Source organism: Rattus norvegicus, chromosome 15 (genome assembly GCF_021556685.1).
Source record: "Rattus norvegicus strain SHRSP/BbbUtx chromosome 15, alternate assembly SHRSP_T2T, whole genome shotgun sequence".
NCBI classification, from domain to species: domain Eukaryota; kingdom Metazoa; phylum Chordata; class Mammalia; order Rodentia; family Muridae; genus Rattus; species Rattus norvegicus.
Window position 1 is genome coordinate 4,278,208 of NC_141548.1, and position 26,621 is coordinate 4,304,828.

At 46.1% G+C, this 26,621-nt stretch overlaps 2 long non-coding RNA genes across 3 annotated transcripts; one reads left to right on the plus strand and one right to left on the minus strand.

Moving 5' to 3' along the window:
* Positions 1-417: 417 nt before the first annotated feature.
* On the minus strand, positions 418-11,536 carry LOC134481915 (uncharacterized). Its single transcript, XR_015638614.1, has 3 exons — positions 11,085-11,536; positions 2,842-2,895; positions 418-2,751 (listed from the first exon to the last, which is right to left on the minus strand). It is a non-coding gene; the product is annotated as an uncharacterized LOC134481915 (long non-coding RNA).
* LOC148000672 (uncharacterized) lies at positions 11,025-26,621 on the plus strand. 2 transcript variants are annotated; one of them, XR_015638616.1, is made up of 4 exons: positions 11,102-11,245; positions 18,949-19,063; positions 24,024-24,138; positions 24,851-26,620. It is a non-coding gene; the product is annotated as an uncharacterized LOC148000672 (long non-coding RNA). The 2 variants fall into 2 exon arrangements; XR_015638615.1 differs by lacking the exon at positions 18,949-19,063 and having other exon boundaries at positions 11,025-11,245; positions 24,851-26,621.

Here is a 26,621-nt window from a genome sequence, read left to right on the forward strand (position 1 = left end):
CTCCTAACTAAGGCTGAAGGAGGTGGGCCAGTGGCTGAAGCTGTTCCCTACTGTCGTGCCCACCTCGTCCGGCAAGGAAGACGCAACACCATCGGATCCTTGTCAACAGCCTTTATTGCAGGACACCTTCATTGCTGATATGGGGACCTCGAGCGGCAAAAGCGCTCGCCTTATATACACAACAGTATGCTAATAATCCTTCAGGGATTGGCGGGGCATGGGTCATCCCACTATCACCCCACTACTTGTCCTCCAGGGATTGGCGGAGAATGAATCACCTCACTAGCATGGTACCGCCCCTCATTAGCATATTACTGGCCAACTGACACCGGGTGCAAAACCTGCGCATGTGCAGTACCGTTGTTCACCACTGGAGGGCGCCCTACACCCTACAACCTCTTTTTTTTTTTTTTTCCCCCCCCGGAGCTGGGGACTGAACCCAGGGCCTTGCGCTTGCTAGGCAAGCGCTCTACCGCTGAGCGAAATCCCCAACCCCTACAACCTCTTTATTTATAAATCCATGGGGGTTGTACACCCTGCTTTTCGAGCACAGCTTTGCTCAGAGGGTCTCCCAGAGTCTGTGGCTTCATGGTGCATGTCAGCCCTTTGACCTTACACTTGAGTGGTTAAAGGTGTGGGTGAGTGCTTTCCAGATTGGAAGCTGTTGGATTATTAAACGGCAGCTGTGTAGATAATAAAAGGAGAAAAGAGGCTTGGTCTGACCTTCGATGGGGCCATTTTTATTCATGAGGAGGGGCATCTTTGTCACATATGTGTGCAAATGGCCGAAAGTCTACAGAAGCTGGGGAGTGGTCCCTTAAGTGGGGTGTGGTGGGGGTGGAAATGATTTCTATAGTCCACAAGGGGAGCTGGGAAATGTAGACTTTTAGCTACACTTGCTAAGTTTGATAGGATATCTAAACATTAGCTATTTTCTGCAGAGAAGGGCTCATTGAAGAGAGGTCCTCCTCATGTAGCAGGAAAGTCTTAATGCGATCAACTGCAATGGACCAGGATTGTCTCCCTGTGTCCTTGAACAGACTTGGAAAATAATTATTAGAGGGCTGTATGCAGGTGACTTGGTTAGAGAGTAGAGCGGAGAGGTTTCCTGGGAACAGTGGGAGAGTTGGGGGAGCAGAGGCAGGAAAGACACAGAGAGAAAGTGGGTATACAGTTGATTCTGAGTGACAGTGATTGGTCCCCTTGCCAGGACTGTCGCACCAAAATGAACTAAGAAAAGCAGCAAGGAGCGACATAGCATTGAAGGAGGAGAACAAGAGAAAATAGAGGACTAATGTAAAGGGTTGTCTCTGGCCTGGGGTCGAAGGGATGAAGGTCTGAAAGAGCGTACCCCAAAACGGGGAGCTGCATCTCTCGCTCCGATCGCGGGGTGGGGTGCCCCCAGGAATCATGAGTAGCCAGTCTTGATGTAACAGCAGGAGGTAGCTTTTATTAACGAGATCCCTATTAGCGGGATCCCGGGTCGATACGTATCTCACACAGGAGACAGAGGAATCGACCCCGAGCCTCCAAACTCGGGGGTTTATATAGGGGAGGTTAGGGGCATTCGTGAAGTTACACATGATTGGTCAATTCAAATGGTGCACAGTTACTTTCGGCGTGAAATTACATCAGCAAGGAGTACGTGCTCTCTAGCAGCTCGGCAGGCAGGTAGGGTGGCTCATCTCACTCGGGGGTGACTCACTTCTGGGGAGTGAAGGAAGGGGAGGGGGTGGCTACGGATGGTCAGTGTCCTTGGGGCTGATAGCTGGTTTGGCAAGTCCTATCTCTGGCTCTCCCTCAGGCACGTCCGGCCCTGCACATCCGGACTCTGACAATGAGTAACCTTTTTAAAACTCTAGTTCTACAGGTCCACTCTAGCCAGTTTCTCCACAGCCTCTAAAGGGTCGTTTGTTTTTGGATGTATTAAGAACGAATGGAGATGTTGTAGGGGAGGGCTATTGGGAGAACTTGTGCAGAAGTATTGTTTGGGTATAGGGTGAAGGTCAGTAAGTAAGACATTTAAAAGACAGAGAAAAACCTAAATATGAGGAAGGGAGTGACCCACTGGAGGAGCCAGAGTGGGAGGAGCCAGAGTGGGAGGAGCCAGAGTGGGAGGAGCCAGAGTGGGAGGAGCCAGAGTGGGAGGAGCCAGAGTGGGAGCGGCCAGAGTGGGAGGAGCCAGAGTGGGAGGAGCCAGTGTGGGAGGGAACCAGAAGTCGCTGCACAGGAGGAGGTTTGTGGTTGAATTTTTGTCTAGCTCCTGTCTCTAGGTGGCCTCATTTCAAGCCAGTTAAGATTTCTTAGCAAGGAGCAGCATCGTCTGAGGGCACAGACCCCATCCTTGTCAGTAGTCAGAGTTAGTTCTTTGTAACCTTGGAGCACGACAGCAGTCACGGAGTGGAGCTGGTCCTGACAGGTGTTAGGCTGAGCTGAGCTGGTGAGACAGAGAAGTGACCTGATCCAAAGAAGGCTTCAGGCCAGCTGCTTTAGTTCTGAGTCCCAAAGCAATGGCCAGAGAGGAATGAGTTGGACGGCCCGTGGCCCATTAGTCCCCTTTCAGAGGCTACTCAAACTGTTTTTAAGGATTGGGAGTGTCAATCTCCCAGTAACTGCTTCAAGGCTGACAGAAGGGTGACAGGAGAGCAGCAGCCAGAGTGCCTCAGAAGTAGGGCTGTCCAGGGAGCCGTGAGAAAACGTAACAGTTGGCAAAGATCCAGAACACGAGGCAGGAGATAGCAACTGTACAACCTTGTGGGGAACATTAAGAGATAAAGCTTCGTGAGGAAAACTCATACATCAAGGTTAACATGAATCAATGGGACGTGAGGTTATACGTACAGTTAATGCAAGCTTAAAGGCAGTTGTCCAGCAGGCTGTGGCATGACCAGGGTCCTGCAGAAGGAAAAGGTGACTGCGATTACCTGTTGGTTTATGCTCGGACTCCTGCGTAAGGCAGGAGGACCTGGAAGCTGTGTAAAAGAAGCCAGTTAAATCAGCATCCAAGGACACTGAACACACTGGACACACGTGTGTAAGTGACAGGCCCTCCTTCCATAGATGATGGCCTCTGTATGTCTGTTTTAATTATTAGCCAATCAGCTTATTATTTAATGAACACAGGACATTCTCAGGTAAAACACAGTTTTTGATTAGAAACAACTTGCTAAGATAAAATTTTTAAAAATTGGTACTCTTACCTTAAATGACCATATGTAGTGTTTGACAAGATGACTTAATGCATATTTTTCTTAATACCAAATTGTTATAATACATTCTAAGATTCGGCAGTAAACGTAAGGCCACTGAAGAGAAAATTTAAGACTGAATTGTATTCCCCTGAAAGAAATGATTTTCGATTTCCAATGTTAAATTACCCCCCACCCCTGAGAGACGGTGACTGCCTTGCCTTATCAACGGGCACTTGTCTAGGACATTTCAGAACAGTGGTTCTCAACTTGTGGGTCATGGCCCCTTTGGGGGGTCTGAATGACTCTTTCACAGGGGCCAGCTAAGATCATCAAATGGCATTTACATTACAAGTCATAACGGTAGCAAAGGAGAGTTTCTAATTTCAGTTCTATGGAAAACTTGGAGCAGACCAAGGAGAAGCAAAGACAGGGGCCAAATCCAAATTCCTGGAATGTCCCCCAAATCTTGAATTCAAAAGGGCCTAGAGAGTAGAATGGCACATCTCTTCTCTGACAGATTCCGGCTCTAAAGACCGACAGGTGAGCAGAGAATTCCAGGAATTCTCAGCCAATCCCAGGGGGTAGAAAGCTTTTGGAACTTTGACCCAGTGATTATCAGTGTTGATGGAGCTCTGGTGAACCCCAGACCTCACTGTGGCACCTCCTAGTTAGGCCTAATGGTTTACCTTCTTCTGACGATTTGCAATGTTGCTTACACATTCTGGTTGAACGCAGGTGGGACCATATTTTTTCACAGCGAGGACACCTTTGTCACCCACGTGTGAGGATGGCCAAATGCCTCAGATTTACTTTTTATAGTATAGGCATGAGAGAATCAGCAGAAAATAAAATAGAAAAAAATTGAAGTTACAGGTGCACATATAGTTATAGACACACACACATATATAGACATACATAAACACATCCATATATCCATATAGAGACACACATATAGACATATTCATATTAATGCAGATACTCACATATAGCCATACACAATCACATATACACACGTACACATAGACTTACACATTCTTATGTACACACATGTACTCATCCACATGTACATAGATTATATGAATATATGCATATGTATACACACTGATACACAGAAATGCACATACACATACACACACACACTTATATGTTTGGCTAAGCTTACTCATGAGGGCTTGACTTGGAAATAAAACAGTGTTGTAATTCATGCAGTTTGTGAAACAGACTAAGAAAAATGACTAAAGAAGCAGTTGTCATAGAAACAGCAAATCTGTACGTTACCAAGCCACATGCATAAGCTGACTGTATATGAATGATACAGGCTTTGTTCTATAATGAAATATGGTTGCCATTCAAGGTGAAAAAAAAGTAAATGAGATGCAAGGCTGTTGTGTGAAATTTCAAGGATTCCCTTCGACTCTAGCGTTTCCTTGTCAGTTACACACATTTTCTTAACCACTCGGGCTTTCTTCCCAGACAGGTATTCAAATGCTTGCACACACAGGCTGCACCATCTGCATGTGGTCAAAGGACAGCTCAGTGCCTCAAACCGGGACGACATTCTGGGAATGCGGAGGATGGAGCTGGAAGCACAGGACTCCCTTGTGTTTGTGTGGTCAGGGTCAGTCCACCATCATTGTGTGCCACACGGAACTCCCAGCGGCCTTTTCTCTCAGTGCATCATAAATGTCTAAACCTGTGCTCTGGTCAATAAAATACAGAAATTTGGCTAAGTGGTCATTTGAAGAACTATTGGTCTTTTTTTTTCCTTCTCTTGTTGAGGTACAACTGAAGTAACAGTGACCAGTCTTCAAGAGACTCCTCATGCCTGTCTGTACATCATGGCTCCTGCCTCCAGCCCTAGGCAACATCGATTGTCTCTGTCTCTGTAAACTGAGTCCTAGACACAGCATGCAGATGGAATCGTGCGTACAATAAGGCAACTTTTGCATGGGGCCCCTCTCAGTATTTACATGTTTTCAACTTCATCTGCACTGCAGCATGTATTCCAGGCTGGTCTCTAACTCAATAGATCGTAGAGGACAAACTTGAACTCTTGATCCTCCTAACCACGCCTCCCGCCCAAGTACTGGGATTATAGATGACATGTGCCCCTGTGCCCACAACACATGGTGCTGGGGATCGAACTCGGGGCTTTGCACACGCTAGGCAGGCACTCTACCAACTGAGCGACACCCCCAGTGCAACAGTCCTTGACGCTTTCTTTCGTTTTAAGCATTGACTATTCTACTGTGTGGATTTTCCATCCCGTGTCCACCTGTTCTCCGGGCGACAGACAGCTGGGAAGCTCTTTCCTTTTACTGAAGATGATTACTTTCCATACATGTATTTTGATTATGGTTTCCCTCCTACTCCTTCTACTCGATCCCCATCTCCCCTGCCATCCAGATTCACATCCTTTCTGTCTCTGCTTAGAAGACAAACAGACGGGGCTGGGGATTTAGCTCGGCAGTAGAGCGCTTGCCTAGGAAGCGCAAGGCCCTGGGTTCGGTCCCCAGCTCCGAAAAAAAAGAACAAAAAAAAAGAACAAAAAAAAAAAAAAGACAAACAGGCGTCTAAGGGATAATAATAGAATAAGACAAATCAAATACAAACAAATCAGAATATGACAAGACAACCAAGCAAGAAAAAGAGCCAAAGAAAAAGCACAAGGGGGCTGGAGAGACGGCTCAGCAGTTAAGAGCACCGACTGCTCTTCCAGAGGTTCTGAGTTCAATTCCCAGCACCCACATGGCGGTTCACAACAATCTGTAATGGGAAAAAGCACAAGAAATACTTTAGCTGCAGAGACACAGACATTTTCACACACAGGAATCCCATAAAAACCCAAAACTGGAAGCCATAATACATACACAATGGACCTGTTTAAAAAAAAAAATCCTGACATAGCATGATGAGGCAAAGAGCTTCCAAGGATGCCATTGAGTTGGTTTTGTGTTGGCCACCTATTGGTGGTCATGGGGCCGGTCCTTAACAGTGGTTTGTTTCCCCATTTTGAGGGGAAGAAAACTAACGTTTAATTTGCAAGTAGCTATCAATGGGTTAGAAATGGGGGCAAGTGTCCACTTCTCTCAGCTCTAGGACTCCATTTGCAGCAGACCTACACAGACTCTGTGTGTGGCTGCCACAGTCTTTCTGAGTTCATATGGGTACCAGCCGTGCTGTGTCTAGAAAGCCCTGTTTTCTTGGTGTCCTCTATCTCCCTGCTCTTACACGGTCTCTGCCTCTGCTTCCACAGGTCCCTGAACTCTGAGGGGAGGGATGTGGGGGAGGCATCCCTTTTAGGGCTGAGTATTTCCAAGTCTCTCGGTTTTTGCATGTTGTCTGCCTGTGTGTGTCTGTATCTGTTCCCATCTGCTGCAGAAGGAGCCTTCTCTGATGATGATGGAGCAAAGCATTGACCTGTGAGCAGAGCAGAATGTAGGAGTAATTTTATTGCTCAGAACAGCAGCCTTTGGTTCTCCCCTACGTTCCTGTCCCATCTGGTCTCAGGTTCTTGGCCACCCAAGCAATGCCAGGTATGGGTTCCGTCTCATGGAGGGGTCTTAATTCAAATCGGATAGTGGTTGGTTACTCCCGCTAGCTCTGTGCCACTGTTACACCAGCATTGCAGGCAGTTGGGTCATCCTTGCAAGCTGATGGATTTGTAGTTAGGTCAACGTATGCCTTTCTTCTTTGGTAGAGTTCAGAGTACTGCTAACACTGGTCCATAGGAATAAAGGCTCTGCGGAGGCACCAGTTCAGCTTCTCTGTGCTCAGTAAGTTGTGCAGATGTTGTCTTCAGTGACAGGACCTTACCCTCAGTTTGTGGATGGCAACCAATGGCCTTGGCAACAGCCTGGGTTGTTGGGGGTTTCCATGGGATCCATTTGTCCAACAACTCGATGAGATGTAACCCATTTACAGTACTGGAAACTTTATCTGGTAATGAGATTGTCCAGTTAGGACTCTGTCACCTCCATTACTGGGGTGATTTCATTAAGATTGCCCTCATATATTTGTGTATTTTAGGAAGGTTCTGTTGCATTAGGTTTCGATACAACCCCTTCTTCCCTTCTCCGCCCATCTCAGTCCCCACTCCGCCCCTGCCCATTCACAACTATTCTTCTTCCTAGGGAACCTATCCCTCCCCCACCTGTCACTCATTCTATACCAAACTTCTGTGGGTTATACAGACTACAGCTTGCTTATCAGTGATGTAACAACTAACATCAAATATACGTGAATACACACCATATTTGTCTTTCTGAGTTTGGATTTTTCAAACTCCAAAACTATACTTCAAACTATACTTTTCAAACTATACTTCGGGTAGATGCCCAAGGATGGTATAGCTGGTTCTTGAGGTAGATAAATTCCTAGATTTCTGAGAAACCACCATGCTGGTTTCCAAGGCGCTTGCATAAATTTGCTCTCTCATCAGTACATCTTCGCTCGCACGAGCTGCCATTTGTTTTGTTGACCTTGGGCCATTCTGATTGTTGTAAAATGAAATCTCAAAGTAGTTTTGGTTTGGGTTTCCCTGTCAAAAAAAGAAGTTGAAAACTTCTTAGGTGCTCCTCAGCCATTAGAGCTTCCTCTTTTGAGGATTTTTCTGCTTAGATCTGTACCCCGTCTTAAAATTGTGTTATTTGTTTTCCTGATGCCCATTCTTCTTTGTTCTTTATGTACTTTGGGCATTAGCCTCCTACCAGACTTGTAGTTGATAAAAATCTTTCCTATTCAGTAGGCTGATGTTTGTCCAAATGGTGGTGTTCTTTGCAAGGCAGAAGCTTTTCAGCCTCATGAGGTCTCGTTTACTGCTGATCTGAGTGCCTGGGCTAACTGTGCCACAGTCTTTCCTGTGGCAATGAGTTCAGGGCTGTTCCCCAGGTTTTCTTCATCAGGATCAGTGTATCCAGTTTCATGCTGAGGTCTTTGCTCCTTTTGGAGTTGAGTTTTGTCCATGATGATACGTATAAGCCCATTTGCATTCTTCTACATGCCGCCATTTGATCAGCACCATTTGTTGAAGATGCTGTCTTCTTCTGGTGTCTATTTCCAACTTCTTTATTAAAAACAAACAAACAAGAACAAAGCGTCCATAAGTATATCGACCTGTTTCTGGGTTCTCAGTTCTTTTCCACTGATCAACATGACTATTTTTGTGCCAATGCCATGCTGTTTTTATTACTATAGCTCTGTAGTACAATTTGAGATCAGGGATGGTGATGCTTCCTAGCGTTCTTTTATCATCCAGGAGTGCTTTAACTATCCTGGATCTTATGTGTTTCCACATGAAGCTGAAAATTGTCCTTTCAAGGTCTATCAAAAATTGTGTTGGAATTTTGATACGGAGTGTATCGAATCTGTAGATTGCTTTTGGTCAGATGGCCATTCTAACTATATTAATGCTACGGATCCATCAATGTGGGAGACCTTTCTATCTTCTGTTATCATCTCTAATTTCTTTCTTTTTTTAAGGTTTATTTATGTATTTATTATTTATTTATTTATTTATTTATTATATAGAAGTACACTGTAGCTGTCTTCAGACACACCAGAAGAGGGCACCAGATCTCATTACAGATGGTTGTGAGCCACCATGTGGTTGCTGGGAATTGAACTCAGGACCTCTGGAAGAGCAGTCAGTGCTCCTAACCTCTGAGCCACCTCTCCAGCCCTCCAATTTCTTTCTTCAGTGTCTTAAAGGTTTTTTTTTTTAAATCATATAAGTCATTTGCTTGGTTAAAGTTAGATACTTTGTATTGTTTCGAGGCTATTGTGAAAGGTATAATTTCCCTGATTCCTTTCTTGTTCTGCTTGTCATTTGTTTATAGAAAGGCTACTGGTTTTGTGAAATAATTTTGTATCCTTCTGCTTTGCTGGAAGTGTTCATCAGCTGTAGGAGTGCCCTGGCAGGGTTTCTCAGGCTACTTATATATATTATCATACCTCTGGAAAAAAAAAAGGTACTTTGACTTCTTCCCTTCGTATTCATATCTCCTTGATATCCTTCAATTGTTTTGTTGTTCTAGCTAACTACTATATTGAGTAGTCATGGAGAGGGAAGCTAACCTTGTCTTGCTCCTGATTTTAGTGGAATTGCTTTGAGTTTCTCTCGCCTTAAGTCGATGTTGGCTACGGGCTTGCTGTGAACGGCCTTTATCATGTTGAGGTATGTTCCTTGTATTCCTAGCACTTGTGTTCCAGAACACTCCTGTGAATGTTCACATGCATGCTTTTATGACTGACACATATTTTGCTTTCTTTGGGGAAGGCTGAGAAGAGTGGCATTGGTGGATCATACGGTTTCCGCTTAGCTTTCAGGGACTGCTAAACTGAATCCGCATCATTTTACATTCCTGCTGCCAGTCCAGGGAGGCTCCCACCTAATCTCATCATTGCCAACGTGAAGTATCGCCTGTCCTTTTGACGAATGCCGTTCTGTTCGTTTGTCATCTCAGTGCGATTTTACTGTGAATGATGCCAATGGTCAATTATCTTGAACATCTTTTCACAGTCTATTTTGTTTTTGTATCTCCTTGGGTGCAGTCTCTAAATTATTTCCCAACATGAAGTGAGCCGAGTCAGGATCCGAGCAGTGTCTGAAGAATAATAGAAGTTCATTGTGACCATGTTTCATTGACATACATATGTGACATTCTCACGAGTAAAAGAATGTCATTTAAGGGGTTGGGGATTTAGCTCAGTGGTAGAGCGCTTGCCTAGCAAGCGCAAGGCCCTGGGTTCGGTCCCCAGCTCTGAAAAAAAAAAAGAATTAAAAAAAAAGAATTAAAAAAGTTGGATCTGTTATTCATGTGTAAGAATTTTTATGCATGTTCTGGTTATAGATTCTCTGTCACATGTATAATTCGTAAGTCATCTTTGAATTCATCTTCAAATTCTCTTATTACCTTCTGTGATGTCGGAGACTGAACCCAGGGTCTCATCTTAGGCAACTGTTTCGCCAATGAGCTAGAGCCCAGATTTACTTTGGACTTTTTATTTTAAGACAGGATTTCATTAAGTTTCACAAATTGACCTTGGACTCATTCTGTAACCCAGGCTGTCCTGGAATCCTCCTGCCTCAGCTGCCCAAGTAATTATAAGCCTGACTCACCAAGCCTACCTTAATAATGTCTTTTAAAACGTGACAGTTTTAAGGTTAATAAGATTCAATTATCTGTCTTATCTATTACATGTTTGATATCAATAGCTTTATATTATGTCCACACAAATGTTATACAATATTTCATATTAAACTATGCATGTGTACTATATCAGCGCACTATTTAATGTTACATTAGATATATTTTATGAGGAGAATTTGTGCTAAAGCTTTTCCCGTCACCCCATCTGACCTACTTTGTACTTCGAGTAAAATCAGAAGGAGCACCCTGTCATAATTTTAAGGTTTCAAAGCTACTGTAAAAGAAATCTACCTCCTACCACTTAGTACAGGGCACTAAATGCCGCGCCCGGGCCGCTGTGTCGTGCACTTCCTAAACACGGCTTTGCCGAATTGCGTTAGTTGAGCAAACAAAGCTACACAGATACTCTTCTGCCTGCCTTTTGATTTCCTTCCTGTGCTGTTTCCCGTTTGTGTTTTTGACATTTTCTTTTGTGTGTAGAGTGTTTTGCCTTATGTTTTTCCTGCCTCTGCTGGAGCCATCACTGTGTGGACCGGAGACCCTCACGCCCCCAAACAAATGGTCTCTCCAAAGACTTCTTCTGCTTTTTTTTTTTTTTTTTGGTTCTTTTTTTCAGAGCTGGGGACCAAACCCAGGGCCTTGTGCTTCCTAGGCAAGCGCTCTACCACTGAGCTAAATCCCCAACCCCCAAAGACTTCTTGATTGCTGCATTTTCATTTGCGGACGGAAGAAACACACCTACCTCTTGTTGAACAGCACATGCACCTGAGGAGCAGACACATCCTCAACGTTGTACCTCAGGCGTCCTTCTGAGCAGCTTTCTTTCTGGTGCTGAGCACACTGAGAACGCCGGGGTCTAGAAAGAGGGCTGTGATGTGGAGCTTGCAGAGTCCCTTTCATGTGGTAAGGCACATGCAGGGGGGCGGGCAGAGCGAGTGTTAGGACCAATGTTGGGGTTTAAATCTCAGCTCGCGTCCGGATAAAGCACATCAAGCCAACATGGTTCCATGTGGAAAGGTTTAATGAGAGAAGAAGAGTATGGGAGAGGAAAGGCTGGCCATGAGCACGTGGAGGGAAGGGGGGAGGTAGAGAGAGGGACAGGGAAGAGGGGAGGAGCAGGGAAGAGAAGAGAACAAAGAGAAAGAGGAGGGGGCAAGTAGCCCCTTTTATAGTGTCAGGCACAGCTAGCTGTTGCCAGGCAACTGTGGGGCGGAGCTTACCTGGTATTCCCAGGTAGCTGTGGGGGTGGAGCTTAGACAGAATACCAACATTCTCCCATTTTGGTTTAATTAAAAAGAAAAATTAGAGACAGTGGTAGAGCAGGAATAGGGGCGTCGTGATCTCTCACTACTTCCTGCTTGCTTTGGGGCGATGTGTCTCCAGGGAACCTAGAGAAGTTGGTATGGGAGGTTTGTCCAGTCTTAGAGTTAGCTGTTTCCTTGTTGTCCAGGGTCTGTGGAACCATTTGTGGATAGGTCAGAAGGAACAGGTCCAATAGAAGCATCTGTGTCTGTGAGAGGAGAATGGACATCTGGAGGTGGTTTCTCTGGAGCTGTCACAGGTGTAGTAAGCACCTGGACTTGACAAGATGCGCGCGCGCACACATACACACACACACACACACACACACACACACACACTCACACATTAGGGAAAGAATAAGATTAAGAGTGTGTTTGGGAGAAAGGAAAATTTTTTAATGTTTAATTTAATGAAAATTTTTTAATGTAAAAGAGGAATCCCACCCTTTGGACTAGGTAGTAAGTGGGAACTTTGGGCAGATGTACCTATCTGGGTGGAGTCTATTTGTCTGTGAGAGGTAGGTCTGAGTGGGTTTCTTGTAGCTTGTAAGTTCACAAAAGAGATAACAACATGAGTTAACAAAGTGAACATTCTTTACAATAAGCTTTTTGTGGAGCAGAAGGAAGAATTTGTCCTACAGAATGTGTCCCGGATGCCTTAAAACAGTTTGCCACAACAAAAAGACAGAGAAAGCAGGTTACAGATCCTATTTGGAAAGGCTGTTTGTTCAGCAACAGAGGGGTTGTGGACCTCCCAGACTCGGGACTCTACCTGAGAACATGGTAAAGGAAGCAACATGTCCGTGTTAGTAGGTTGGCTGTCTAGAAGGAACAGAAGGGCTGCTGGAGAGCCTGAGTTTGGGCAAATGGGTGGATCATAATAGAGGCTCCCAACTTAGTCCCTTCCCAATAAGGGGACAGGGCATGTTCACACTACCAAAAAGGAATGGGTGAGAGGTACACCCCCAAAAATGCAGCTGAGCAGTAGGGTTTGATGAGGAAGGTAAGGTTCCCTACTCTGACAATGGGAAAAGAGAAGTGGGTCCCCTAAACTTCTTTAGGACCAAGTAAATGGCCTCAATGTCCAAGAGAAAGGAGATGGGCTGCCCACATACCATGATAGTTACCCAGGGCTCCCTGCTGGTGATGGCCATAGTCGGGTCCTGTGAAATCGGGCCCCTTCATTCGTCCATAGCCAAGCCTAGGAGATCAGCTGGAGGGTTACCTGGATGTGATGTCCCCCTTTCCTAAACAACACGAGGGCAAATGACAGTCCAATGTCCCTCTTGACAGCATCTAGGACATGGCCTCTTGACTTGCGGAAGTTAGGGAAAGCCCTTATCCATTGACCTTGTTGACCACAATTGTAGCAGGAACCTGGTGGTCCCTTAGCCTCAGAAGGCCAGGAGTTACGGGCAGTGGCTGAGGCTGGTCAGACAGCCTTTGCCAGCATATGGTATTTTAGTCCGAGAGCCTTCTCATCACTTCCCATGGTACACCTTAAAGGCCAGCACCAAAACTTCTGCCTATGGAGTTAGGGGCCCCCCTCTCTTGATTTTTAAGTTTGTCTTTTAGGTTGGAGTAGCTCTGGGAAAAGGAATAGGTCATCAGGAGTTGCTTACTTTCTGAATTTTTCAGGGTCTAGATTAGTGTATTGTAATAAATAAGAAATAAATTAGTGTATTGTAATAATTGTAAGGTGTTCTAAATATTAGGATGAGTTTTCCTATTTTTCCTGGATGACCTCATAGTTTTTCTAAATTTACTGGTTTTAAGGCTGCCCTTTGGAGACTGGCCAGGAGACGGGTTTTGAATCTGTCTCTGGCTAGGATACCACCTGTGGAATTATAATTCCATCGGGGACCTTGGTCAGGTCCTGCCTCAGATCCAATAGGGTATGTCCCATCCATCTGATGTATCTTGTCTGCATGTATCTTCGCCTGCCCCCAAACTCACCAGTGTTCCTCAGGAAGTAAATTATTAGTTAGGATCGTATGTAACATCATGGAAAGTCAAGCTATAAGATTGGGTAATGTCCTGGAACTCTTTAACAAAGGCATTAGAGGTGTAGGAACCCAGTCTGTTTTCTATGTGAGGAAGTTCATTCAGCAAGAAAGGGATGCGTACCCTGACCAGCCCATCTACACCGGCTGCCTCTCTCAAAGGAAGGACTGGTGCTGGGTCAGGCGTCTCTGGCAATGAGGGGTTTGGGGAAACCCCTATGGTCTTGGAACAGGTGACAGGAGGGGTGAAAGTGGGTGGCAGTGCAGGGAGATTGGAACGTCCTGCAGCTGGCATGGGAGGGGAGGGGTCTGGAGAGTTCGATCGAGGAGGCTCTGGGGTAACCTGGTGAGAAGGAGAAACTGAGGCGGCGGCTTGGGTTTTTGGAAACGTGAAAGCAGGCCTGAGGCGAAGAGGAGGTGTTCAATAGCTGGGTCAAGAGTTGTACTGGTGCCTGTTTCACAGCTAAGAGGAGTTGGGTGGGGCTACGAGAGGAACACAGAGAGGGGTTAGAGTGAAGATGTAGGAATGCTTGGGCATAAAGAATCTCTTTCCATTTACCGGACTGCTGGCAGTAATTGTGAAGATCCTGTAAAGTTGAGGAATTTAGAGTGCCGTTATGCGGCCATTTTGAACCATTATCTAATAAATACTGAGTCCAGACATCATTGCATCGGTGTATCAATTTCGATGTCCTCAGGTGAGGTGTTAACTTTCCAAACAGTGAATTTGGGGATATGGTCGAAGACCACGAGTAGATCATTGGGAGAAGTCACCAATTAATTCTCACTGGTGTCCCAGGAGAAATTAATTGTAATGGTAGTATTAATGGTAATGCCAGGCCAGGTGTCTGAGTCGTCACTTAGACTCCTGGAGGCTATAAACGACGGGTCCTGGACCTGCCAGAAAGCGTTCCTAGCCAGGCCTGGGATTTCATGTTGGCTGTAAAAGCCCAGAGTGAGAGAGGAGCGAGGAACCACTTTCGAGGGAATCTTCGTCCAATGATCGAGGTCCTATTGCGTATGTTAGCTAAGGAAATTCCCGTAATCTCAGAAAGGCTGGCCAGGCTTTTATCTGGGAAATTGGGGTCTTTCTTGCCAACTGGAGTAGACCTACCAATCTGCCGGTGTTTGTGTGGAAATTGTAGCTGCGGCCTGGTAGCAGGGAAAGCGGAACCATGTGGTTGATGAGGGCCTGTCTAAGTGGCAAGAGCTGGCGCAACGTGGTGAACCATGGAGGGCAGCAGCTCACAGGAGGAGTTTGCTTACAAGCCTGCTGAAGCAGTTACTGAAGCCAGAAGGTGGCAGTGAAGGCCTAGAAGATGCAGGTGGTGTGCGCCATGGCGGTGGATATAACAGTGGCACAAGCGGCATAGCGCACGGCTCCATTTCTCCTCGTCATAGCCCCAGTAGTCTGTGGCCGAGCGACCGTGGGCTGGGGGCTAGCGGGCACTGCAGCAGGAGCAGGGTCAGTGATGGCAGGGCGCCAGGCCATATAAGCACTGGGAGATCAATCTCCCCATACCGGCCAATGTTAGGACCAATGTTGGGGTTTAAATCTTGGCTTGCGCCCGGATAAAGCGTACTAAGCCAACATGGTTCCACGTGCAAAGGCTTAATGAGAGAAAAAGAGTAGAGAGGAGGAAAGAACGGCCATGAGCAAATGGAGGGAAGCAGGAAGGTAGAGAGAAGGGACAGGGAAGAGGGGAAGAGCAGGGAAAAGAACAGACCAAAGAGAGTGAGGGGGAGGGCAAGCAGCCCCTTTTATAGTGTCAGGCACACTGGCTATTGCCAAGCAACCGTGGGGTGGAGCTTACCTGGTATTCCCAGGTAGCTGTGGGGTTGGCGCTTAGACAGAAGTCCAACAGTGAGGGCTTCATTCTGAATACCAAGTCCAAGAGGCTCCTGGGAGGATTTATCCCTCTCTCTCTTTTTTTTTTTTTTTTTTTTTTTTTTGGTTCTTTTTTTCGGAGCTGGGGACCGGGATTTATCCCTCTTGAATCAGCCACTGGTGGACAACAAACGATAACTACACAGACAGATGCTGCATGGGGGGTGAGTGAGAGAAGAAGAAGAGGGGAGATTAGTGAAGTAGAAGGTAGCAGGGCATGGTATGAAGAGAGGCTCTTGACTTAATGTGGAGTGGGGAGGCATCCCACTCTGAGATGAAGGGAAAGAAAGACCAGCTGGTAGAGATAATGTTTTTTCTTTGCTTGGGCGGAGGGAAGTGCAGGAATGTGTCATGACGGACGGACGGAATCTACTTTTGCAGGAGACAGGACGTGGTATCCGCTGGAGAGTTTAAGGCGGGGAGCTAGGATGAGGCTGGTTAGGCCAGAGACAGGCTAGAGATGGGGGCTACAGGAAATAAAGGGCTCCTTTTTAAAGGACTGATAAGTAAGTGTTAATGGGATGATTCACAGGATGTGAAGGCTGCATGGCGGTTCTCCAGCCACACTCCAGGACAAATTATAAACAGACCTTTCCGTCGGGGAAGGCCGACAGGAGGATACTTGTGGGAGCAGGACATAGACACAGGCACTTTTGAAGCTGTCCACGTAAATCTTACATGGAAGATGGCTTTGGAAAATATTAGGCGTATGCATTAGGCCGGCTCTCAAAGGATACGGCATCAGGAAAAACACAAGACAAAACAGTCTAAACACAAAAGAAAACGTCAAAAAAAAAAAAAAAAAAAAAAAAAAAAAAACCCTAGGCAGATGTTCTCCAGTTCCATCCCAGCCTACTGAGTCAGAGACTCAGTAATGGAAGTCGGTTTCAGCTCACTTGGTTAAAGCCTGGCAGTCACCAAATGGGAAGGAAGAAAGGCCTGCTGGTCCTCGTGGTCTCTGGGTAGTGAGGAGCCTGGCAGCACGCAGAACCACCGACGGCATCCACAAATGATTACTAACTCTCTTCGGAGCCTCAGAAAGGACAAGGAAATAAAAGCTGGTTCTGTGCTGGATGGCTGCCTATGAGTGTGCTCAAATGCTCCAGGAGTGTGGCAGGATTTTGGAATTGTGGGGGAACTTATAATGCTGACCGCATGTCTAGAGAGCATCAGTGTTCACAAGAGATTTTTAAAAAAAACAGGGCTGGGTGGTAGTGGTGCACTCCTTTAGTCCTAGAACTAAAGGGGCAGGCAGATCTCTGTGAGTTCAAGGCCAGCCTGGATTATTTGGAACTGCAGAGCAAATTCCAGGACAGCCAGGTCTACTTAGAGAAACCCTGTCTTGAAAAGAAAAAAACAAAACAAAACAAAAAAAGGAGCATTGAGCAGTAAGCGAAGCTAATGGAGGAAATCCTCTTTTTGTGTGTGGTAGAAAACAGAACCACACAGCTGTGTGTGTTCTGCTCCGAAGCCCTGTCTCCTATCAAGGGCTAAGTACGGGAAAGAGAGGCTTCCAGCAGGGCAGAAGCAAGAGATCATGCATGTTTGAGAAGGCAGGCTTCATCCAAGGGTAGTGGAGAGACATTGTCAAGGAGAAAACATTGGCTATAGCCCAGCTTACCTAGTGTGTATGAAACATCTGGTTTTGTCACCAGTATTTTAGTCAGTGTTCTGTTGCTGTGAAGAGACAGCATGACCACAACAGCTCTTAGAAAACAAAGCATTTATTTGGGGCTGGCTTACAGTTTCAGAGGTTTAGTCCATTTTCATCACGGCAGGAAGCATGGTGACTCGCAAGCACACGCGGATGCAGAACTAGCTGAGAGCTCTGTATCCAGACCTGAAGACAGGAAGCGAGAGACACTGGGCCTGGCTTGGGTCCTTAAAATCTCGAAGCCCACCCCCAGTGACACACTTCCTCCAACAAGGCCACACCTCCTAATCATTTCAAATAGTGCCACTCCCTGGTGACCAAACGTTCAAATCTATGAGCCCCTGGGACCCATTCTTATTCAATCACTGTGGCATGGAACTGAGCATGGTGCCATGTGCCTGTAATTCCACCATTGATGGGGGCACGAGGAAAGCAGGAGGATCACAAGTATGAGGTCATTCTTGGGTACAGAGAAAATTAGCAGCCAGCCTGGGATACATGAGACCCTGTTGGAGGAGGAGGAGAAAAAGAAAAGGAGGGGGGAGGAGGAGGAGGAAGAAGAAGAGAAGGAGGAGGAGGAGGAGGAGGAGGAGGAGGAGGAGGGAGGACAAAGAGGTAGAACAAGACAATGTTGAAGCATTTCCGTTATGTGGAATGGAGCTGCAAAGGGTAAGGGCTTGCAGAGATGGGCTGAGGGTGGAAAGAGTCAGAAGTTACAGGATAGACGCTTGGATGTAAGAAACTGGGAGAGATCAAGTACGATTTGTCTTCCTGACAAGGCATGATTATCAGTATGGGAGGCCTTGGTCCAACTGCTTAGCTTCCTTGACATGAGTTATTTGGTTCTACTGTGGCTGATTACCTCAGACAGTGCACGGGATCTGCACCCCTGTGGCAGAAGCTATAGTTTCCAGTGAGACTGCTTCGAGATGGGCAGGGAAGCTGCAGGGACTGCCCGGCTGCCTTCAGCACGAACCAGCGGCGGCAGAGCCTGTCCAGAGGATAGTTCTTTTACACGAACCACAAAACCTACTTAGTTGTGGAACTGCTACCCAGCAGAGAGTCTGTGCCTGCCTCGGAATGCTGCCAGGTCCTAGTTGTTATCATAAATTTCAGCAGGACCAATGATTCTTAAAAACTGTCAGCTATTGCTTATCTCGGCTTTGACTGAGGAGGGAGGGGGAGGGGGAGGGAGGGGAGGGGAGGGGGGAGGCAGGGGAAGCAGGAGAGGCAGGGGGAGGCAAGGGAAGGCAGGGGTAGGCAGGGGTAGGCAGGGATAGGCAGGGGAGGCAGGGGGAGGAGGGGAGGCAGGAGTAGGCAGGGGAGGCAGGAGGAAGCAGGAGTAGGCAGGGGTAGGCAGAGGGAGGCAGGGGAGGCAGGCAGGAAGGAAGGAATAATTTAATGAGATAATAACACAAAGCACAGGTCCTTTGTGCCAGACAAGAATAATTTGATTGACCACTTGTGTAACTCATGACTATACTGAAGATTCTAGAATACATTACAGACAGGTATTAATGGGCATTCTGCTGGCAAAATAAAACTTAATTTATAGACCAGGAAAATTGCTTGGAGCAGTCCGGGATTGAATTGTGAAGCGGCTGACGTGTATTCTTGGATGTGCCCCACTTACAGGCCTATCTCCCACTCTACTCGGAGAGACCTTTACCTTGATTCTCTCCCTCTGTAGGCTGTGCCAGCCCTCTCAGGCCCATCTCAACCTCCCTTTCTCAGCACTTTGTCTCCTCCTCTTGCCTCAGGTTAAGATGGACAGGCATTGCAGATCCTTCTTCCCTAAGAATTTTAGCTCTTAGCCTCTCTGCTGTTCTCCAGACACTGTCATCATGCTTCTTGGAGATGCCAAGGTTTGAAATGGTAAGTGTCTCATTCTTTGGTATTCGGGCATAACATTCACAATCTATAGGAATTGCTCAGTAGAGCAGACAGCCGTGGAAAACAAGAGATGAAAGCTGCAAGCCAGGAGGCAGCTAGGTGGCTGCAGCCCCCACCCACCAAGTGACTTTGTTTTTCTCTGTCACAGCCAGTCACTTCCATAAGTATATCCAAGACTTGTCATTGCTATCAACAGTAGCAGTCATTATCCATCGATCTTGCAACTTCTCTTTCCAAATCCCGTGTTCTTTAGTTTTAGCGGCTCTTTGACATGGACAAGATATCAGTTCCGCCCCTCTCACTTATCCTCCACATCCCCATCGACCCCTTTTTGCCTTCACTCAGATCTCTGAACTTATTAATATTCCCACATCTGCCTTCTTCCACATACCCACCTGGCAGGCCTCTTCTTGGCTAATCTCAACTCTCCACATGCTATAGACTTACATTTGCAGCCATCTTAAGAGCAACTCTATCCTGATCCCACATCCCATTCCCCCATTCCAGGAAGGGATGGACCAATGCCCTGCTCTCTTCCATAGGAAGACGACTTGAGAGTAGTATTGGTCTTTACCATCCCTAATTCTTCTCAGTCCTTTCTCTGTTAAAGTCATTCTCCTCAAGTTCTTCCCTCCACTACTCTAACTCTGCTCATCAGACCCATCTGAGACACCACATAACCCAGGGAGGAGACACCACATAACCCAGGGAGTGCTACTCAGGAGCCATGGAGCCTGACCTCCTCTTCTGATCCTGTCAGGTCTTACTTCTTCTCAGAGCCCTTTATTTTTCTCCATCACATTGACTTTGAATCAAGGAGCTCTTCAGGGCTCAGCCTTTGGGCCTATCCAGTGTTGATACTGGCCTCTTTCCTGAACTACCCTCCTGTTGGGATCAGCCTCTCTGCCTTGACAACTCTCGAGTTTACATATCTAATGAAGAATTCTCATACCAACTGCCGCTCAGAATTCTTGATGGGGAAGAAGTGTTTTATCTTTAGTGTGTCTGGAATGGAGCAGCTGAGGGATCTTCAAGCTTGCCCTTACATCTCCCAGCTCATCCAACAGAAACTCTCTTTTTCCAGTAACTCAAGTCAAAAGTCAGAGTCATCTTGCCGTCATGTTGCCTTCAGAACTCCGTGTTCAGGCATCCGTAGGTTTGGGAGCTGAACCTGAGTTTGTGTCTGGTAGCCAATCACATCTTTCAATTATCTTTACCGTAGCCCAAGCTACCAACTTCTCTGACCTGGATTACCAAAATAATGCCCTAACTAGTACCTTGTTTTTGACCCTATCCCTCTCTAGTCAAATTTCCTTACTGCAGCCGAGGAGATGCATTTCAAACATTGAGCAACAACTATGTTGTACCTCCAAAGACTTCCCCACTTCATTTATTTTTTTATTTTTTTATTTTTTTTGGTTCTTTTTTTTTTCGGAGCTGGGGACCGAACCCAGGGCCTTGCGCTTCCTAGGCAAGCGCTCTACCACTGAGCTAAATCCCCAACCCTCCCACTTCATTTATAATTTCATTCCGGAAACTAATACCCTTAAGATTTGGATGCGGGCTTGATGGGATCTACAGCAAGCTGTGCTTCTCTGGTTGTGCTCTTCTCTACCCTCATCTTTCCACAAGTGTGCCACGCCCCTCTCAGTCTCATTGCCACGCCCCTCCCAGTCTCGTTGCCACGCCCCTCCCAGCCTTGTTGCCCCGCCCCTCCCAGTCTTTGTGCCTTCCTCCAACCCTCATCCTCTCTGTGTTTTCACTTGCTAGTCCTTTGGCCTGGAGACTGTTCCTCCAGGTCTCTGCTTTGCCAGTTCCCTAATCCAAAAGTACCTAATGTAAATAGCTTTAATGTCATATTCCAAGATATCCCTGCACTAAACATTTCAACTTAGCTCAATTCCTTTTTGTACTTTTTAAAAGAACATCTTTTCCTTTTTAATTATTTCCAATACCCAATCATATCTGACATATTGTTTTGAATTAGTCATGTATCTATTGCATGTGCTTCCTAATTTAATACAATCAGAAAAAGGATAGACAGAATTTAATGCCAATATAGCCCTTGGGGGACAGAACAGTGTCGGCGCGGGGCCATATGATCACTTGATAAACATTTTAAAAAGTGAATGGATGGATTAAGGTGAAGTGGGCATGCAAGAGCAATCTTGAGTTGTAAAATCTAGATTCTCAGTATTAGAAACTAGGGCTTGGGGATTGTAGCTTAGTGATTGGATGGCTGCCTAGTGTGCAAGCCTTTGGGTCACTCTTCAGGGCCAAGAAGAAAAATGAGGAGGAGGAGAAAGGAAGAAGAGGAGGAGGAAGAGGAGGAGGAGGAAGAGGAAGAGGAGGAGGAGAAAGGAAGAAGAGGAAGAGGAGGAGGAAGAAGAGGAAGAGGAGGAAGAGGAAGAGGAGGAAGAAGAAGAGGAGGAGGACGAAGAGGAGGAGGAGGAGGAGGAGGAGGAGGAGGAGGAGGAGGAGGAGGAGGAGGAGGAGGAGGAGGAGGAAAGATATTTAGAAAACCATAGAAAGCGGTCCACAACCAAGCTGTATGTTGCTTTAACACCAAGTCTGAGGGAGGGAAGGAGAACATCATCTCCTTTTAAGTGGTGACAATTACTTAGCAGTTTCCTTTCATGAGCTCTAAGAAAGTGAACCTCAAAAATAAATTCAAATATCACACACACTGGAGAAGTCCAAAAATAATTAAGTGACCTCATGGGCAATGCCAACATACATTATCTTCAAGAGAAATCTCAGTCCAATGCCAGAAAGTACGTAGACCCTTAGTGATTGCACATGAAGATATAAATGTATGTAGACTGAATATAACATGCAGCATAAATTTAGAGTCTCCTCTCTGTTCAAAGTATTATTTTTAAATAAAAAAAACCCGTAATTCTGGTACAAATCCATAGTGAGTGTGTGTCGATTATTTTATTTCAGCTCATTAAAATTAGGATGATAGTTCAAGCAGTAAGATAGGTAGTGCATATAGAATCATCAAAATGAAACTGCAGAAGTAAGATTGTTAATTACATGCAATATGTATTAATTCAGTGCAGGGCAAGAAGCCATTAGCTTTGGGGTTAACTTTTGTGCTTTCAGAAATAATTTACATCTCTCCTTGGAAAGAACTCCTCTCTCAGTCAGGGCTAGTTGACTGAGGCTGCTATAATTAAATATCAGGGAACGAGTGGCCAGAGCAGTGGAAATATATTCTTTCACAGTTTAGAAGACTGGCAAGTCCCACATCGGGTCTTTGGCTTGATCGGTTTCTGATAAGGACTCTCTTCCTAATTTTCAGATGACTGCTTTCTCTCTGGGTCCTCATGTGGCACACAGAGATAGAAAGCAAGCCCTCTAGGGTCTCCCAAGGACATAGATTTGCAGAGGCCTTCGCCTTCATGTCCTCATGTAGACCTAGTTACTGCTTACCTAACTGACCCACTTCCAAGTATCGTCAGATTGAAACTAAAGTATTCAATATCAGTGACTTAGTGGGGGAGGAAACACTTCAATATAATCCGTAGCCATAGGTAGATACATTTGTATCTCTTGCAGTTTAAAAAAAACACTTACGGAGCCGTAAATGATATAATTTATAGCCAGTACCTAGGTGTAGTGGCGGATGCCTTCAATGCCACTTGGGAGGTAGAAGTAAGCAGATCTCTGTGAGTTCGAGGCCAGTCAGGCCTACATGGTAAGACTGTTTCCAATCAACAACAGCAACAATAATGCTTTGTGCTTAGTCAGTCGGACAGTTTCCTATACTTCTAAATTCAGACAACCTTTAGCTAAGCTTACTATCTTTTTTTTTTTTTTTTTTTTTTTGGTTCTTTTTTTCGGAGCTGGGGACCAAACCCAGGGCCTTGCGCTTCCTAGGTAAGCGCTCTACCACTGAGCTAAATCCCCAGCCCCAAGCTTACTATCTTAACACAACAGGGAAGGCACACGTTATTTATTTGTTTATCTTTAGTTTATTTTGTGGGTGTGCACGTGTATCTGTCTCAGAGTACATATGAGCACCACATGCATGCAGGTGCCTGAGGAGGCCAGAAGAGGGCCTCGGATCCTCTGGAACTTAAGTTACTGGCAGTTGTGAGCCTCCCAGTCTGTGTGTATGTGTGCTAAGAACTGAGCCTGGGTCTTCTGAAAGAGCAGAAAGGGCTCCCAACTGCTGAGCCATATCCTTAGCCCAAGAGGGTGGAAGAACTATTTACTGTCGCCCGTTTGCTGCTCTGTAAACCCACTCATGAATCACATTTATGAAGCTGCAAACATATGATTTGTGGGCATTGGTGCTATATAATATGAATGCAAAACAAACATACAGATACATAAGTCAAGTTCCTGGGACCCAGAAGAAAAGTATACTGTCAAGGACAATCTACCCATGCTCTCTTTCCCGAGCAACTGCTACCCCACCTCCAAACCTGTCTTCTCTTCTAGGCATCCCACACTAATCTCCGTCATCAGCGGTCTTCACTGAACACCGCTGTAATCATTCTTGGTCCCTGCTTCCTGTTACTTCCATGATGAGAAGAGTTCCCGAAAGCCTGGAGCAAGGTTGACAAACGATCACATTTCCCCACTAACCCTTGCTCTTTAGCAAAAGCCTGAATGCCTCCCCACACAAAGGTGGAATGTTGGCCACTCAGGGAACTGAGGCAGGAAACTACCCTTGGATTTGGGAGTTTGAGGCCATCCCAGGGATCGATGTAGTCAAGAAATCTTGTGTTCACAGTAGACAAGAAACTTTCACTTAGAGAAATGAAAATTGCTATTTTTTTTAATAGCAGTATTAAAAGGAGTGGCAGCACGCAGGGTACCACTCAGAGCACTCAGACAGCGTCAGTCCTGTGGCTCGCCTGCCTGCTTGCATGATGGATGGATTCATCCTTGTATCAGAACCATTGCCATCTGCCCTCTTCTTTTGCAGTGACCTAGGTGGGCACGGGCACAGCACTGGATGTTTTTATGGATTACTGTAGATGTGGAGAGCCACCCAATGCTGCCCTCCAAAAGCACCATCATGCAGCATCAACACCTACAGGGTAAGTAACCATGGTTTTGTGGACAAAGGAAATGTTGACCTCATGCAGACACTGTAATGAACAAGTCACACACTAGAACTCTTGGAGAAGGAGAAGGCGTTTGGAGGATTGGAGAGGGAAAAGAAAGCAGGAATTGCTTTAGGGTCCTCTTCTCTCTGTGAACCGGGAGGCAAATTGTGTATTTATTCATGAAGTTTGGAAGCACCTTTTCTCTGCGATGCCCCGACCCAGAGCTGTAGGGACTGACATCTGCTCCCTGATGGTTTGGACCCTGGGCTTGCTTGCCTTCTGCAAGCCACAGGCTTCCCTGCTGAGGTCAGAGCCACGTGGAAGAGAGGCCACCCCTGGTGACTGAAAACAGAGCTTGTCAACCAGCAGGGAGACAAGAGCCAAGCGCTGGGTGAAGGAGGCAGATAAAAGGCTGACACAGGCTAATGTTATTCCCCTCCAGAGGGTGGCAAGTCAGGTGCAAAGGGCTTTGTGCTCTGTGCAGTGTGGCTAGAGTTACCACTGGGCGGCTACCGAGGACAAGAGCATCCCCAGTGCACACAGAGGCCTAGAGGGCATCCTTTTCAGTCACAGAAGAAAAGGATTCTGCTGGGGGGTGTTGCCCATATGAATTCTGGGAGCCCGCAAAGCTGTGGAGAGTCATACCTGCTCATTAATAAACGACAAGTGTTGTAGGCATGCATTTTCTTTCCCTTCCTTTTAGGGTTCCATTTGATCCTGCTCCACCCTGCTTGGCCTTAGCACGTGGTGTTACACGCAGAGTCCATGCCCAACACGCCCCAGCATTCCTTACTCTATAGTTGAACGAGGACAGAAGTCTGTGCTCGAAATAGCTGGGGCCATGGAGGGTCAGAGGAATCTTTACGGAAGAACAGACTATAAATTATTAGAACTTTATAAAACTAAGCATTAGCTACTGGCTCAGCTTCGTAAAAGCTCCCCTATGAGTGACTAAGAGAAAGCCAAGTCAAAAACGTTCTGAAGCTGCCTGGATGTTTATTTACGTGCTAGGGTCCAGAGGGAGGCCAGAGCGAAGCCACGTTGGAGATTACCGTCAGGGGAAAGAAGCACCAAGCTCTCGTTAAGAGACACAAAGCATCAAGACAGGTGTGGGGTACAGGAGAGGCTAGGCTTTGATTATCTCTCCATCTCAATCGACCTTCCTATTCCATTCCTCTCCTCTTGATAAAGAAAAACCTTATTTATTTCCAGACCTCTCAGCTCTCTTGACCTGTGATACTTCAGTGGCCCTGAAATATTAAGTATTTGTCTTAGTATTGAAATACTAAGTATTGATCTACTTAGCATTCTGAAAATAAATAGGTTAGTTTATACAGTTCCCTAAGCTGCAATTGACCTGAATGCCTCCGCCTTGAGGAGTAGCTTTCTTGGTACCAGAAGCCGCCATGAGGGTTTACAAAGGAGAGAGGGAATCAGCAACACTACCCAGCTATGAAGCCTATGGACCACAACAATGACCCGTGGTACAGGAACCCCTTCGGGGTGCATCAGTGGCATGCATGCCTAGGCAGTAACCAGCAACTCTCTAATTGTACTTGAGGCCCATGCAACAAGAGGGAGACCATGCCTGGTACTAGAAATCGAGCCAGCGACCTAGTACTAGTGAAGTCATGGATCCTGGAGGAGAGCCTACAACCCACCACTTTACTGAACTGGCATAATTCCTAACTGCACTCTGAGTATTTGTCCTTATACTCACAGATAAGTGTGGTCCTCACTCCTTACCAAGCAAATGAAAACCATAACCAGTCAAGATAAAAAGCTGTAGAGAAAAAAAAAGTTGTAGAATCCATTGATTAGATAGATCGACAAAATAACTCACACCCTTAAGGCTCAGGGAACATGCGGAGGAGAAGACAGGGAGAAGGCGAGAAACAGAGGTCAGAGTTTGCTGCGAGGTTGTATCTCCTAATAACATCAGGAGCGACAGCTGTAAAAATCTCAGGACCATGACTGCCTGCCCATGAACTGAACAAAGATAAAAAACCAGACATGCCAAAATGGAAGGAAGAAAGACCGCAGTCCTCAAACATCCACAAAGAACCACAGGCAACTAAGGAATGCTGAGAGTGGGAGAAATAATCTTGCCCAGGGGAGAGCACACCAGTTGATTATCTGATACCAAATGGTCAGTGCCGGAAGCACATACATACAAGTAACATGATACAGACCAAGCAGGCTGTATTTTTTTTTTTTTTGGTCTTTTTTTCGGAGCTGGGGACCGAACCCAGGGCCTTGTGCTTCCTAGGCAAGCGCTCTACCACTGAGCTAAATCCCCAGCCCCTAGCAGGCTGTATTTATACATTTAGGAGTGTGTGCATGTAGCACCAATTAATGAGCAAAGAGGCCACGGATTTGACAAGAGAGGGAGGATGGGCATATGAGGGTTCGGAGTGGGATGAAATGATGTAATTATATTATTAATCTCAAAAATAAAAAGGTTTCACAAATGA